The 15356-nt window shown below is 40.6% G+C and overlaps 1 long non-coding RNA gene across 24 annotated transcripts in view; it reads right to left on the bottom strand.

Moving 5' to 3' along the window:
- Positions 1-14726, bottom strand: part of LOC101680813 — a 78106-nt gene extending 63380 nt beyond the window's left edge. For 7 of the 24 annotated variants that reach the window (XR_001180879.2, XR_001180871.2, XR_001180873.2 and 4 more), the window contains exons 1-3: positions 13288-14723; positions 5480-5771; positions 1535-1697 (exon numbers count right to left, since the gene is read on the bottom strand). This is a non-coding gene — a long non-coding RNA (uncharacterized LOC101680813). Of the gene's footprint in view, positions 1-1534; positions 1698-5479; positions 5772-10385; positions 10477-13287 lie in introns of all 24 variants that reach the window. The other 17 variants (XR_198518.3, XR_001180868.2, XR_001180861.2 and 14 more) reach the window with 9 other exon arrangements.
- Positions 14727-15356: the final 630 nt, after the last annotated feature.

Consider the following 15356-nt stretch of genomic DNA (forward strand, 5'->3'; position numbering starts at 1 on the left):
CAGGGTCCTGGGATCGAGTCCCACATCTGGCTCTCTGCTCAGAAGGGAGCCTGCTTCCCTCTCTCTCTCTCTGCCTGCCTCTCTGCCTACTTGTGATCTCTCTCTGTCAAGTAAATAAATAAAATCTTAAAAAAAAAAAAAGAATTCCTCAAACTCAACACACACAAAACAGAAATCACATCAAAAAAAGGGCAGAAGACATGAACAGACACTTCTCCAAAGAAGACACACAAATGGCTAACAGAAACATGAAAAAAATCTTCATCATTAGCCATCAGGGAGATTCAAATCAAAACCACATTGAGATACCACCTTACACCAGTTAGAATGGCCAAAATCAAAAGGACAGTAAACAACAAGTGTTGGAGAGGATGTGGAGAAAGGGGAACCCTATTACACTGTTGGTGGAAATGCAAGCTGGTTCAGCCACTTTGCAAACAGTGTGGAGATTCCTTAAGAAATTAAAAATAGAGCTACCCTATGACCCTGCAATTATACTACTGGGTATTTACCCTAAAGATACAGATGCAGTGAAAAGAAAGGCCACTTGTACCCCAATGTTCATAGCAGCAATGGTCACAGTTGCCAAACTGTGGAAAGAACCAAGATGCCCTTCAATGGACAAATGGATAAGGAAGATGTGATCTATATATACAATGGTGTATTATGCCTCCATCAGAAAGGACGAATACCCACGTTTGTATCAACATGGACAGGACTGTAAAAGATAATGCTCTGTGAAATAAGTCAAGCATAGACAGTCTATTATCATATGGTTTCACTTCCTTGTGGAACATTTGGAATAACACGGAAGACATTGGGAGATGGAGAGAAGAAGTGATTTGGGGAAAATTGGAGGGAAAGTCAAACCATGAGAGACTGTGGACGCTGAGAAACAGTGTTTTGGAGGGGAGAAGGGTGGGGGGTTGGGTAGGCCTAGCGGTGGGTATTGTGGAGGGCACATAATGCATGGAGCACTGGGTATGGTGCATAAACAATGAATTTTGGAACACTGGAAAATAAAACAAAATAAAATAAAACTAAAAAAAAGAAAAAATGGGAGGAGGGAGAGAAGCAAGATGGCAGAGCAGTAGGAGACCTAATTTTCATGGGGTCCCAGGAGTTCAGCTAGATATTTATCAAACTATTTTGAACACCTACAAACGCAGCAAGTGATCAAAGAGAAGAAGAGCAGCAATTCTAGAAAAACTGACCACTTTTCTGGAAGGTAAGATGTGCGGAGAAGTGAACCCGAGGCAACATATGGAAGATAGACTGCGGGGGAGGCTCTGGGTCCCAGCAGCAATAGAGCAGTAGAGCAGAAAATCAGAACTTTTAGAAGTCTGTTCCACTGAGGGACACTGATCCAGAGGTTAAGTGGGGGTGGAGCCCTCACGGGGATAGTGTGATCTCAGGACCATCAGGGGTCCTCAGAAAGGCCAGGGGTGTCTGAGTGTGGCAGAGCTCTCAGGTATCGGAGGAGGGAAGCCGGGTGCATAGACGGAGCTGAGCAGGGCTGTCAGCTTGGGGTTACCTTAAACATGATCCAAGGCAGTCGGGCCACTGTTTTTCGAGCAGGGACCCCACAATTGGCAGATACAGGGAGATGCCCCCCTCCTTCTTCCATTGGAAGGAGTGGTACAGGAGCGTACTGCAGCAATCTGCTGGGTTTGGAGACTCCAAACGGGGCCGTACACCTGAGAGAGACAGAAACGCTTGGTCACAGGCCGGGTGAGCTCGGAGCACAGCTGGAGACCAGGGAGACGGGATGGATTCACTGCTTTTCTCTGAGGGTGCACTGAGGAGTGAGGCCCCAAGCTCTTGGCTCCTCCGGGCTGGAGATTGGAAGGCCACCATTTTCATTCCCGTCCTCCAGAATTCTACAGAAGGCAAAGCATTCAGGGAACAAAAGCTTCTGAGAGCGAACAGGAGCAGATTACTTAGCCTGGCCCCCAGCAAGGATGGTGCAATTCCACCTGGGGCAAAGACATTTGAGAATCACTGCAACAGGCTCCTCCCACAGAAGATCAGAACGTACAGCCAAGATCAAGTTTACTGATCACTGAGAAGTGTGGAACTTCAGAGTTGGGGAAAACAGCACATAGAATTCATGGCTTTGTCCCTATGATTCTTTACTCTTTCAAAGTTAATTTATTTTATTTTTCTTCTTATTCTATTCTTTTTTAATTTTTCCCCTTTCCTATTTTAATCTTTGTAACAATTTTATCTTATCAATACCTTCTTAAAAATATTTTTAAATTTTTATTGTTATAGTCATATTCTGTTCCTTCATTGTATTTAACCTTGTGTTTTGTATAAATATAAGTTTTTCTTTCTTTAAAATTTTGGGATACAGTTTCTTCTAAGAGATCAAAATACACCCTAAATCTAGCATATGGCTTTGTTCTAGTCTCCAGGCTGATCAAATTCTCTCCTTTTTTCTTTCTTTTTTTTAACCAACTTCTTATTAATTCCTTTTTTACAATCCTTTTAAATTTTTATCTTCATAGTCATATTCCATCCCTTCATTGTACTTACCCTTATTTTTGTATATAGATAAGTTTTTCTTTCTTTAAAATTGTGGGATGCATTCTCTTCTAACAGACCAAAATACATGCAAAATCAAGTGTGTGTCTCTGTTCTGTTCATATATATATATATATATATATATATATCAGAAAATTTGACAATCTGGAAGAAATGGATGCATTCCTAGAGACATAAAAACTACCAAAATTGGACTATTGCATTTCTATACACCAGCAAGGCAAAAGAGAAATTAAGGAGTCAATCTCATTTACAGTTGCACCTAAAACCATAAGATACCTAGGAATAAATCTAACCAAAGAGGCAAAGAATCTGTACTCATAAATTGAGGAATACACAAAGAAATGGAAATGTGTTCATGCTCATGGATTGGAAAAACAGATATTGTGAAAATGTCTACGCTACCAAGAGCAATCTACACATTTAATGCGATCCCTATTAAAATATCATCAACTTTTTTCACAGAACTGGAATAACTAATCCTAAAATCTATAGGGAACCAGAAAATATCCACAAATAGCCAGAGAAATGTTGAAAAGAAACCAAATCTGGCGGTATCACAATTCCAGACTTCAAGCTCTATTACAAAGCTATAATTATTAAGACAGTATGGTACTGGCACAAAAACAGACACATAGATCAATGGAACAGGATAGAGACCCCAGAAATGGACCCTCAATTCTATGGTCAACTAATCCTTGACAAAGCAGGAAACAATGTCCAATGGAAAAAAGACAATCTTTTTCACAAATGGTATTGGGAAAATTGGACAGTGACATGCAGAAGAGTGAAAGTGGACCATTTCCTTACACCACACACAAAAATAGACTCAATAGATGAAAGACCTCAATGTGAGACAAGAATCCATCAAAATCTTTGAGGAGAACACAGACAGCCATCTCTTCAACCTTAGCCACAGCAACTTCTTCCTAGAAACATGGCCAAAGGCAAGGGAAGCAAGGGCAAAAATGAACTCTTGGGACTTCATCAAGATCAAAAGCTTTTGCACAGCAAAGGAAACAGTCAACAAAACCAAAAGCAACTGACAGAATGGGAGAAGATATTAGCAAATGACATATCAGATAAAGGGCTAGTGTCCAAAATCTATAAAGAACTTATAGAACTCAACACCCAAAGAACAAATAATCTAATCAAGAACTGGACGGAAGACATGAACAGACATTTCTGCAAAGAAGACATCCAGATAGCCAACAGACACATGAAAAAGTACTCCACATCACTTGGCATCAGGGAAATACAAATCAAAACCACAGGGAGATACCACCTCACACCAGTCAGAATGGCTTAACTTAACCAGTCAGGAAATGACAGATGTTGGAGAGGATGTGGAGAAAGGGAAACCCTCCTGCACTGTTGGTGGGAATGAAAGCTGGTGTAGCTACTCTGGAAACAGTGTGGAGGTTCCTCAAAATGTTGAAAATAGAGCTACCCTATGACCTAGCAATTGCATTACTGGGTATTTACCCTAAAGATAATACATGTAGTGATCTGAAGGAGCACGTGCACCCAAATGTTTATAGCAGCAATGTCCACAATAGCCAAACTATGGAAAGAACCTGGAAGTCCATCAACAGATGAATGGATAAAGAAGATGTGAGATATATATATATATATATATGATGGAACAATAGGCAGCCATTAAAAAAACAAAATCTTGCCACTTGCAACAACATGGATGGAACTAGAAGATATTATGCTAAGCAAAATAAGTCAATCAGAGAAAGACAATTATCATATGATCTCTCTGATATAAGGAATTTGAGAGGCAGGGCAGGGGGTTATGGGGGGGAAGGGAGGGAAAAGTGAAACAAGATGGAACCGGGGAGGGAGACAAACTAAGACTCAATCTCAGGAAACAAACTGAAGGCTGCTAGAGGAGGGTGGTGGGAGGGATGGGGTGGCTGGGTGATGGACACTGACGAGGGTATGTGCTATGGTGAACACTTTGAGTTATGTAAGACTGATGATTCACACACCTGTACCCCTGAAAGAAATAACACATTATATATTAGTTTAAAAAAATAATGGGAGGCCTTTAGCTAGACTCACTCAACTATGACTCCAAGGCAGACAAAGCAGGTCTTGAGTTCTTTGGTTTGATGACAAGTTTTAAAACAAGTTATAAGGAAAAGATAGGACATGTGTAATTCCTTTGGCTTTTATGGCAGCCAAGGAAGTACAGTGCTCAGGACTCCCCTAAGAGAAAACCAGCTGCAAGTAGTGTAGTCAGCTGATGGCCCTTCGCCAGTGCTCTCTCCCAGGGCAACTGGATGATTAGCTGTGGCAGGGATACCTGTGTCCTGTCATTTCTTTCCAATGCCGAACTCAATCATCTTTTTTTTTTATTTTAAAGATTTTTTAAATTTATTTATTTGACAGACAGAGATCTCAAGTAGGCAGAGAAGCAGGCAGAGAGAGAGAGAGGAGGAAGCAGGCTCCCCGCTGAGCAGAGAGCCCGATGTGGGGCTCAATCCCAGGACCCTGGGATCATAACCTGAGCCAAAGGCAGAGGCTTTAACCCACTGAGCCATCAGGTGCCCCTGAACTCACCCATCTTAATGTCTGCTTTCCAGAGGACTTGAATCGACTCAGCTCCCAGTGAATTTTTCAAGAGCTAGGTATGAAGGATATCTGAGAAACTTTATTGCATAGGGATAATATTCCTATCTGTGACAGTGTCTAAGCATAAGGCAATGATGATAAAGAAGGTGGATGTAATGTAGGGCAAGGAGAAGGAAAGCTCACTTCTTCTGGCCTGGAAGGTTGTGGACAGAAGTGAGATGTAGGGAAGGCTGACTGGAAGAAATGCATACCAACGTTCTGCTGGGAGAAGTACTCTGCCATAGGACATAGGGGTTCCCGCATTTTCTTGCTGGTTATGGCAAGAATGCAAAGCCTTGACTGCACTTACCTGGGCCATTTCTCAGGGCTGTATTGGAAGCAAACAACTTTAAAGGATGATATGATGTATCCTTCCAGAACAAAGACAAGACTTAATGGAAAAGCAACAGATTTCCCAAGATCAGTGTTCTTCAGCTATGAATCAAACTCACTGGATGCTCAGTAAACATGTAGGCTATTTTCTGTCAGCTCCATGGGAATTGTTGGCAAAGGTAACCAGTGCCAACATCATACTCATGCTGCTTGCTGTTATAGTAAAATCCTTTGTCTCTGACCTGGAGCTCTGTGTCTTCTGGTAGCATCTGTGAAACAAATAACAGGTTACCTGTTAACTTGAACATAGGGTCACATCTCAGGCCTTGACACCTTCTCTCTCTCAGTTGCTTTGAAGCTCTAAAGTATACAAAGATGGAGAGGTCCCTGTGGGTAGAAGAATTCATATCCCACCTGGAAGAGTTAGAGAAGGCTGCTTTATAAATGACCCATATGGCCACTTGGAACTAGGTCTCATCCAAGAAACCTGGTGGCATGGTGGGAGATTATGTTGATAGAGGCCTGGACATTAACTCATAATGTATACGTGGGTCTCCCAGAGTTGAATCAAATTATAGAAAACCTTGTTGTCCTTGTGAAAAGAAGTGAAAGATAGTCAAGTGTGCTAGTCAGTTAACTTATGGGAAGAGATGGGGTAGTACTGCGGGAGGACTACTCAGGCTAAGCATTTCATGGTGGCATAGCCAGATCCCAGGACAACTTAACACCAGAGACTTTGGAGGTGGAGGTTGAAACATTAAGACCTTAAGGGAAAAGAATATTTTAATGCCATCACAATTCAACTCAATATCCTAGGAGCTCAAGGACCCTCTAAGTCATGGCTTGGGTATGAAGACACAGTTATTAACAAGGACTCACCGTGAAGACACAGTTGTTAACAAGGTATGAAGGTACAGTTATTAACAAGGAGGTGTTCCTTCCCACATATCCCTGAGTACTTTTTTTTTTTTTTAAGATTTATTTATTTATTTGGGGCGCCTGGGTGGCTCAGTGGGTTAGGCCTCTGCCTTTGGCTCAGGTCATGATCTCAGGGACCTGGGATCAAGCCCCGCATCAGCTCTCTGCTCAGCGGGGAGCCTGCTTCCCTTCCTCTCTGCCTGCCTCTCTGCCTACTTGTGATCTCTCTCTGTCAAATAAATAAATAAAATCTTAAAAAAAAAAGATTTATTTATTTATTTGATGAGAGAGAGAGAGTGAGAGAGGGAATGTAAGCAGGGGAGTGGGAGAGGAAGAAGCAGGCTTCCTACTGAGCAGGGAGTCCAATGCGGGACTCGATCCCAGGACCTCGGGATCATGACCTGAGGTGAAGGCAGACACTTAATGACTGAACCACCCAGCCTCCCTCCCTGGGTACCTTTGAGAAAACTTGGGAACTTGGGAGAGACAGTACTTGGCCACCTGAAAAACTGAGCATTAGTGTCCAAGGAGGACTCTGGACTACCTGAAGGACTGTCGGACTCATTTCATCGTACCAAACTGAAATCAAAAGGGCTAAGATGTTTTCCTGACACTTGGAATCCAAGAGCTTGTGGAAGAGAGCCAGGCATTGATAAAGAAACCACAGTTTCTCTGCTTATCTGAGTTGTAAAGCGAGTAGACTTGTGGCTCCATTTTGTAACATGCTGGCAGAGGAGAGCAGAAGGTAAAAATATTAGAACAGTTAGGTGTGTTTGTTAAGATGTCTCAATTGCTGTATAGCGTAGAATGTATAAGAGATAATCCAGTTGTCTAGAATGTCAAAGAAGAGAGTCTTTGCGGGGGATTTTCACAAGGGTAATAAGATAATTAGTGATGTAATTTGGAGGGGTTCCCTCAATTAAAATATAACAATGTAAGTATAAAGAATGTAACATATAACATGTAAGTATAACAATGTAAGTATAAACAATTGGAAGGAAAATGACATGAGGCAGGAAGCTGGTATTGAAAGCCTGAATTGGGACAGCCCTTCTTGCAGAGAGATCTTCCTTTAAAAAGATTTATTTATTTACTTTCTTACTTGAGAGAGAGAGAGAGAGAAAGAGAGAGAGAACAAGTGGTAGGGGAAGGGACAGAGAGAGATGGAGAGAATCTTTGCTGAGCAGCGACCCTGATGCCGGGCTCTATCTCTCGACCCTGAGATCATGACCTGAGCCCAAATCAAGAGTTGGACACTTAACCGAATGAGCCACCTAGGCGCCCCTGGATAGAGATAATTTTACAGAGAGAGCCTTGCACCAAACCAAAGACAGAATCTACCACATCCCTCAAATACAGTAGATGAACTGATATATGTAGCAAAAGAAACAGTGAGCTCCTCAGTAAAGTGCATCAGTTTTTCATTTATGGATTCTCCGAAAACATTTTATAGTATTTTTTTCTGCTATGTGGTGATATACCATAAAATGTGGTAAAATGAACGCAATTTTAAGTCTCCTGTTTAGAAATGCTTTGACTGCTAGTCTACATATAGATGTGACAAACCGGAATAAATAAATTCACAGAGTTCCAATGTGTGTCCTCTTTAAACAGAATTAATTAGTTGAAGAAATGAGGCATTCTCACATTTAAAAATAAACTCAAAGCTAATTTTCAGATTGTTACCAAGAATATATGTGCAATATCCCTCCTGACAGAGTAAAACTGATACAGCAAACATCCATTTCTGCACACATCTTAGGGACTGGTTTATGTTTGACATATTGTTCCGTTTATTATAAGTCTGCCTAATAAAAAATGATATTCATATAGGCATTTCATATTTAAGAAGATGACATTCCCCCCAAAATATATTAGCACTAGGATTATTTCGCATGTAATTAAGTTTTGAGGACTGAGACGACATTTTATGATGACGTAATGCAGAACACTGTATAAAGGGACAGGTTACACTCCTTTGCAAACTAATTTGGCATCTCAAAAATATACTGTAGCTAAGGAGATCATATTGTAGACTGCGACTGGATTATTTGAAGAGACTGTAAGAATCTGCAAATGATATGTCCCTGACAGACTTCCCCTACATGAACTAGCTTGAATTCGGCTCCGGCTCTGTGAGAACAAAGGTCATACAGTGTGCAAAGCAGGAGGAGGAAGGTCCTGGCATCTGGGAACTCAGGAAGGGGACAAGAGAAGTGGAGAGCTGACCTGAAGGGGATGACAGAAAGCATTTTTAAACTGTCCCTTTTCTTGAATAAAGGGAAAAAAACTATAGGGAAAAATGGCATAAAACATCTTTTTATTTCCCATTTTCTTTTTTCTTACACCTAGGGGAACATTCTTCTTTGTTATTTTAAATCTCTTAACCAAGGCCTGAACTTTCTCTTCAAGTGTTCCTGTCTGAAAAAGCCAAGTAGTTTCTTTCCTTCCCTGGTTTCCTTCCCCCACCTCCGCCCCATTAAACATGTCATTTTAACAGTTCAGGTGACCCCAGATGACTTTTAGCTGGTTGACTGATACTGCTTCTGTGAATTCTAGCCCACTAAGTTCTACCACAGTTATTAGCATTTTAAAGAAGGTTGTTGGATAAATCAAAGATGTCTTTCTCTGACAGAATTTTTTTTTAAGATTTTATTTATTCATTAGAGAGAGAGAGAGCACAAGTAGGTATAAGCACAAGCAGGCTCTCCGTTGAACAGGGAGCTCAATGGGGGGCTCGAATCCAGGACCCTGGGATCATGACCTGAGCCGAAGGCAGCTGTTTAACGAGCTGAGCCACCCAGGTGCCCCTTTCTGACAGAAGTTTTAAGATGAGACTAAAAGACTTTCATATACACAAAATGTTGCACATGCCACCGGGGTATATCATTAAGTCTGGTAGGTCTTTGTGACTCAGCTAACCTAAAACTTCTTTAGCTGATTATCTTCACCAAAAGGTACCAACGTTGGGGCGCCTGGGTGGCTCAGTCAGTTGAGTTCCTGACTCTTGGTTTCGACTCAGGTCATATTCTCAGGGTCATGAGATTGAGCAATGTGTTGGATTCTGTGCTGAGCCTGGCACCTGCTTAAAAGATTCTCTCTCTCCTCCCTCTCCCCCTTCCTGCTCGTAATCTTTCTCTCTGTCTCTCTCTAGAAAAAAAGAAAAGGGGTGAAAAAAAGATGCCAAGGTAATTCCCTGAGGGAGTCATATTTTCAAGAAACGGTAGATAGGATTGGGAAGAGTAGAGAAGCTATACACAAGGAAAGAAATCCTGGCACATTCTTCACAGCACACACAAAACTAATCTCAAATGGATACATATCTATATGTAAGAGGTAAAGCTATAAAACTTCTAGAAAAAATGTTGGAGAAAATTTTAGTGACCTTGTGTTTGGAAAACTTTCTTAAATTTAACACAAAAAACCTAAAGTGTCAAAAACTGGAGTTAATAAAAATGTTTGGTGCTAAGACATCGTTACCAAAGTGAACAAAAACACACAGAAGACTGAAATATTTACATAATCTAAATGTAACAAAGGCTGTGTATCTAAAATATGTAAAGAACGCCCACAGCTTAACAGGAGGAGAAACAACCAAATACAAATGGGCAAAATATCTGAACAGTCACGTCCCCCCGAAAAACATATGGATAACAAAAAAGCACATGAAAAGATGCTTGACATCATCAGTCACTGGGCAAATGCAAATGAAAAATTACGATAAGATACCAGGCCACACCTAGTACCTGAGCAAAAAATCGAAATGAATGAATATACCAAGTGTTAATAAGGATTTGGAGGAAATGGAGCTCTCGTACACTACTTGTGGAAACGTAAAGTTGTACAATCACTTTGGAAAACAATTCTTTGCAAGTTAAATACATACCAACTACACAATTTGGAAACTCCATTGCTAGGTTTCTACTCAGGAGAAATAAACGGCTGTATTTATCAGAATCTTGTACCTGAGTGTTCAAAGCAGTTTTAGTTGTAATAGCTGGAAACTGGAACAACAAAACGTCCACATATTTGTCCATCCACCATAGTGGAATACTCCTTGGTAATAAAAAAGAACAAATCGCTGAGACATTTGACAATGGGGCAGAATTGGAAATTATTATGCTTAATGAAGGAAGCTAGACAAATAGAGGATATACTGTATTGTTTCCACTTCTATACAGTTCTAGAAAACATAAACTACTCTAGTGTCATAAAATGGATGGGTGGTTGTCTGGGCCAGGGCAGAGGGAGGGGTGGAGAGAGAGAAATAAATTGAAAGGGGTCATGAGGACATGTTGCCAGTAATAGATATGTTCATTATCTTGATTGTTGTAGTTTCACAGATGCATAAATATATATGAAAACTCATTATATATATATAATATATAAGCTCATTATATGTATATATAATATATATAAACTTATTATATATATTATGTATATATAATATACATATGAAAACTCACCAAACTGCACACTTTAAATATATACAGTTTATTTTACATCAACTCTGTGTCAATAAAGCTTTAAAAATAACAGTTTAAAGATAAAGTAGTTTGGCCGCCCTACCAAAGAGTGTGATTTTTCTCTGCAAGTACTTGAACACAATCTTTGGAAAAGATATCCCATTTTATAGGCCCAAATAATGTTATAAATGGTAAAGCATTCCAAAATCATCTGGTCCAATCACTTCATTTTACATACTCGGTAGCCAAAATATATTTTACATATTTGGAAGCAGAGAAACTACATGGGTTTTCTAAGTTATCTGTCAACATGAGGACCGGAGGGCCATTCTGCTGGCTTAGGCTAGGATACCTTTCATGCATTGCTGCAGTTTTTTGCTCTACTGTCCATGAGACCAAATTTCCTAATATGAACAGTGACAAAACTGACAAGGAACAGACATTCCAAGAACGCTCCAGAAGTGTCCCTGCTTCTGCCATCTGTTCTTTAAGAACTGCGTGATAAGAAAAAATGTGCTGTCCTTTTATGTCTTATAAAATGTAATTCTGAATACTCCTTTTGGTGTCAATATTTTACCCTTTTGCTTCAAATATGTAAAGTGAATCTTTAACCACAGTTAACATATTTTCAGAAAGCTTGCCCAAATACTCCTTTCTCATAAATTATTGTACCGAAAGGTCAAACACGCAGCATTTACCAACAAAGTAAGAGACTTTTTTAACATTGCCCGAGTATAGTGTTTTGCCAAAATTTGGACCTTTTTTTTTAAAGATTTTATTTATTCATTTGACAGACAGAGATCACAAGCAGACAGAGAGGCAAGCAGAGAGAGAGGAGGAAGCAGGCTCCCTGCTGAGCAGAGAGCCCGATGTGGGGCTCGATCCCAGGACCCTGAGATCATGACCTGAGCCAAAGGCAGAGGCTTTAACCCACTAAGCCACCGAGGCACCCCCAAAATTTGGATTTTTAAGTCTAGTGTTAAGTCTCTAAATTACCGGTTCAGGAGATGTTGAGTTCCTTGCCCATCCCGCACCAGTGGTACTAATTTTAATTTAAACTTTTCAATCTGCTTGTTGTTGCCTCAACAGATGATGTCTGTAGCAGATGATGCCTTTTTCCTACTCAACAGCTCTCTCTCCCACTATCTTTTTTTCTTATAGGTATGCTGGTCTCCTAGCACAGGGTTAGAAACTACCTTTCCTGGATTCCTTTATATAGGTGCTGACACAGTCTTAGCATGGAAGTCTTCTAGAGGCTTTGGTGTGGGTGGCTGGATGAAGTGTGTATAGAAAAATCTACCTCTGAGTACTGCCTTTAGCACGTTTTGTGAGAAAAACAGATGCCTTGACCAATCTGCCTGAGGGCAAAGTCAATGCCCAGGATAGCAGAAGGGAAAGATGGAAATTACCTGAGCCACTTAGGAATTCAGAGGGTGAGGGGCACCTGGGTGGCTCAAGGGGTTAAAGCCTCTGCCTTCAGCTCGGGTCATGATCTCAGGGTCCCTGCATTGGACTCTCTGCTCAGTGGGGGGCCTGCTTCCCCTGCCTCTCTGCCTGCTTGTGATCTCTCTCTTTCTCTGTCAAATAAATAAATAAAATCTTTAAAAACAAAACAAAACAACACAATGAATCCAGATGGAGAGCTCACAGGGCCAAAGGTAGACTCAAAGGAGGCAACACTGAGAGCTATAGAATATTCCCAGGCCTGAAAACCTAATGGAGGTTGCCCTGATGAATTATATCAAACTGCTTTGGATGGAGACTCCATTTTACCTACCATTTTCCCCCTGTTCGAAACAGAGTATCTTTAAAAACTCTTACCCTTTGTCTATCCCATCATTGTATGTTGGATTGCTTCAGTTTCACAGAACCACACATGGAAAGAAATCGTGCCCTAGTGGTATGTGAAGGATTATACCAAAAGTCTCATCTGCACCTGATTAAAGGCAGATGATAAGATTTGGGACTTTTCAGCTGACGCTGTAAAAGAAAGAGAACTTTGGGGACCTTGAGATGGGATAAATGTAATCTGCGTTTGGGAAGAACGTAAATTTGGAGGGGGGGCAGGGGATGGATTGTGTGCTCCAAATATGGCCACATCCTAATCCCCAGAACCTGAATATATGTTGTATTCCATGGTGAAAGGGACTCTGCAGATGTATTTAAGGTAATACATCTTTAAAGAAAGAGATTAGCCTGGATTATCTCCATGGATCCAGCCTGATCACATGTACCTTAAAAGCAGAGAAACTTCTCCAGTCTGAAGCAGAGAAATGCAGCAGAGAGTCAGAGATGCCAAGAGTAAGGAGGACTTAACGGTCCATTGTTGAAACTAAATACAGAAGGCAGGGGGCAGGTATCTCAGTCCTAGAACCCCAGGGACCAGAATTCTCCCAATTACCTGGATGAGCTTGAAAGTGAGTTCCTCCCCAAAGCCCAGGCAGCTGGTGCAGTGATGTTGGTCTGTTGAGATCTCAAGCAGGGAGTCGAGCTGAGCACGTACCTTGATTTCTGACTGATAAAAAATCACAAGATAATAAATTTGAGTTGCTTTGTGCTGGTTAAAACCCACCACCAACCATCAAACATGTAAAAGAAACTTTTCAACTATTCTTTCAAATTGGGTTGAATTCATGGAATCGACTCCAAGGGCTCATTCTACTTGTCACTAGCTTTTGTTGGTTGAAAGTTGAGTAGATCATTTTCTTTTCTCCTTCTCCAAGAACCTATTCTGATCCAGAGACGAAATCCCACCTACAACTTGGAAAATATAAGCCAGCAGTCATGATAACTTATATAAACGTATCATAGCCACTTTTCCCACATATGATTGTATACTTAACTTTAGATCTTTTCCGATGTTTTGGAATATTTGTTGATGAGCTCATTTTACATGTTTCTGTTCATGCTGAACGTCTCTATCTGTGTCCGCTTTCCTTCAAGTATTAGCCCAGTCAGGTTGCTATAAGAAAATACCACAGCCTGGGTGGCTTAAACTGCAAACATTCACTTCTCACAGTTCTGGAGGCTGGGACGTCCAAGTTCAAGGTTAAGGTCCTGTTTGGGTCATTTCTAGTGAGAGCCCTCTTCCTGTCTCGCAGACAGCCATCTTCTTGCTGTCTCTTTTCCGTTAAATTATTTTCTCTTTCTGCATACCATTTATCACTGCTCCCTCATTGTGGCTTCTCCAGATTCAAGTGTGCTTTTCAAAGCCACCCTGAGCAGGAGTCTCGAGATTCATAATTGGAAGTACACTCCACAACATTCCAAACACTCGAAATGCACTTTCAAAGCTGGACGCTGAGTGTGTTTCAAGTTGCATCAAGTGAAAAAGTAGGATTTGGAATTTTTCCGGTCAAAACTGTAAACACATTCTCAGGACAAATACAACTCAATTTTTCTTTATTCATATAACTTAATGGCATGCTTAGCATTTCTATACTTTAGGAAGCAAAACGGGTGCATGCTTTTGTTCCTTTGAGTAACAGGTAAGAGAGTCCTAGGGACCGCAACTGTTTCTCCACGATTCCTGGATTGGTAACTGAGTAGATAGCCAAAGGGCAGTTTCAACGGGCTCATCAAGTACCCCACGAAAATAGGGTGCTGTATTGTACAGGAATGCAAGTCTGAAACCAGTGGAAACAGTTATCATTAATGGCATAACCATATCATAAGGCTGCCAGAAACAACATCCCTAAGCTTCTGCCAGATTTCTGCTTTAAAACACACTGAATGGGCTGTTTAGATTTCCATACCTGTGAACGACCTATTTGTATCCTTTGCCAACTTTTTCTACTGGATCATTTTAAAGAATTCTTTAAACATTAAGTATCCACTCATTCATTCACTCAATAATTTAAGTACCACAAAAATAAAAATAAGTAAAAATAAATAAAATATGGTAACTAGTTACTGACCCAAACAACAAAATCGGCCTTGGAAACAAAACTCCCAAAGAGAGATTCCCTTAACACCAAATCTCATTTAAATGACTTCTCCAATGAGATTTAATAAAAATAGCAGAGAAAACAGTCATTTACATATATTAAGGTAGATGTTAAGGCCTGCAAAAATTGTAACCATCCTACGAGTTACCCTTACAAAAGCCTTCATCACCCCTCTTATCTGGATGATGCAGCTTTGAAAGGCTTTTCCAGCTGCTGGTCCTACAAACATGATGTGGCAAAAATAAGCCCAAATGCTGCAAGGGAATGAGATGAGTGGACATTTTCCTCCTTGAGGAAGTGGACTTCTGAATTTCCAAAAAAAAAAAAAAAAAAAAAAGAAAGAAAGAAAAAAGAAAAAAAGGGAAATGGAATGCTTTTCTAACTTCTTAAAGAACACCAGCACTAGCCTAGCATTGTATGTTTACACGTGGGCTTTGACACATTCCGAAACTTTGGAGTTTAACTCACACAACCTTAGAAAACACTCCCCAGACAGCACGTAAGGGTTTAGCAAATATTTATT

This window comes from Mustela putorius, unplaced genomic scaffold (genome assembly GCF_011764305.1).
Source record: "Mustela putorius furo isolate JIRA1106 unplaced genomic scaffold, ASM1176430v1.1 tig00003845_pilon_pilon_pilon, whole genome shotgun sequence".
Lineage (NCBI taxonomy): Eukaryota > Metazoa > Chordata > Mammalia > Carnivora > Mustelidae > Mustela > Mustela putorius.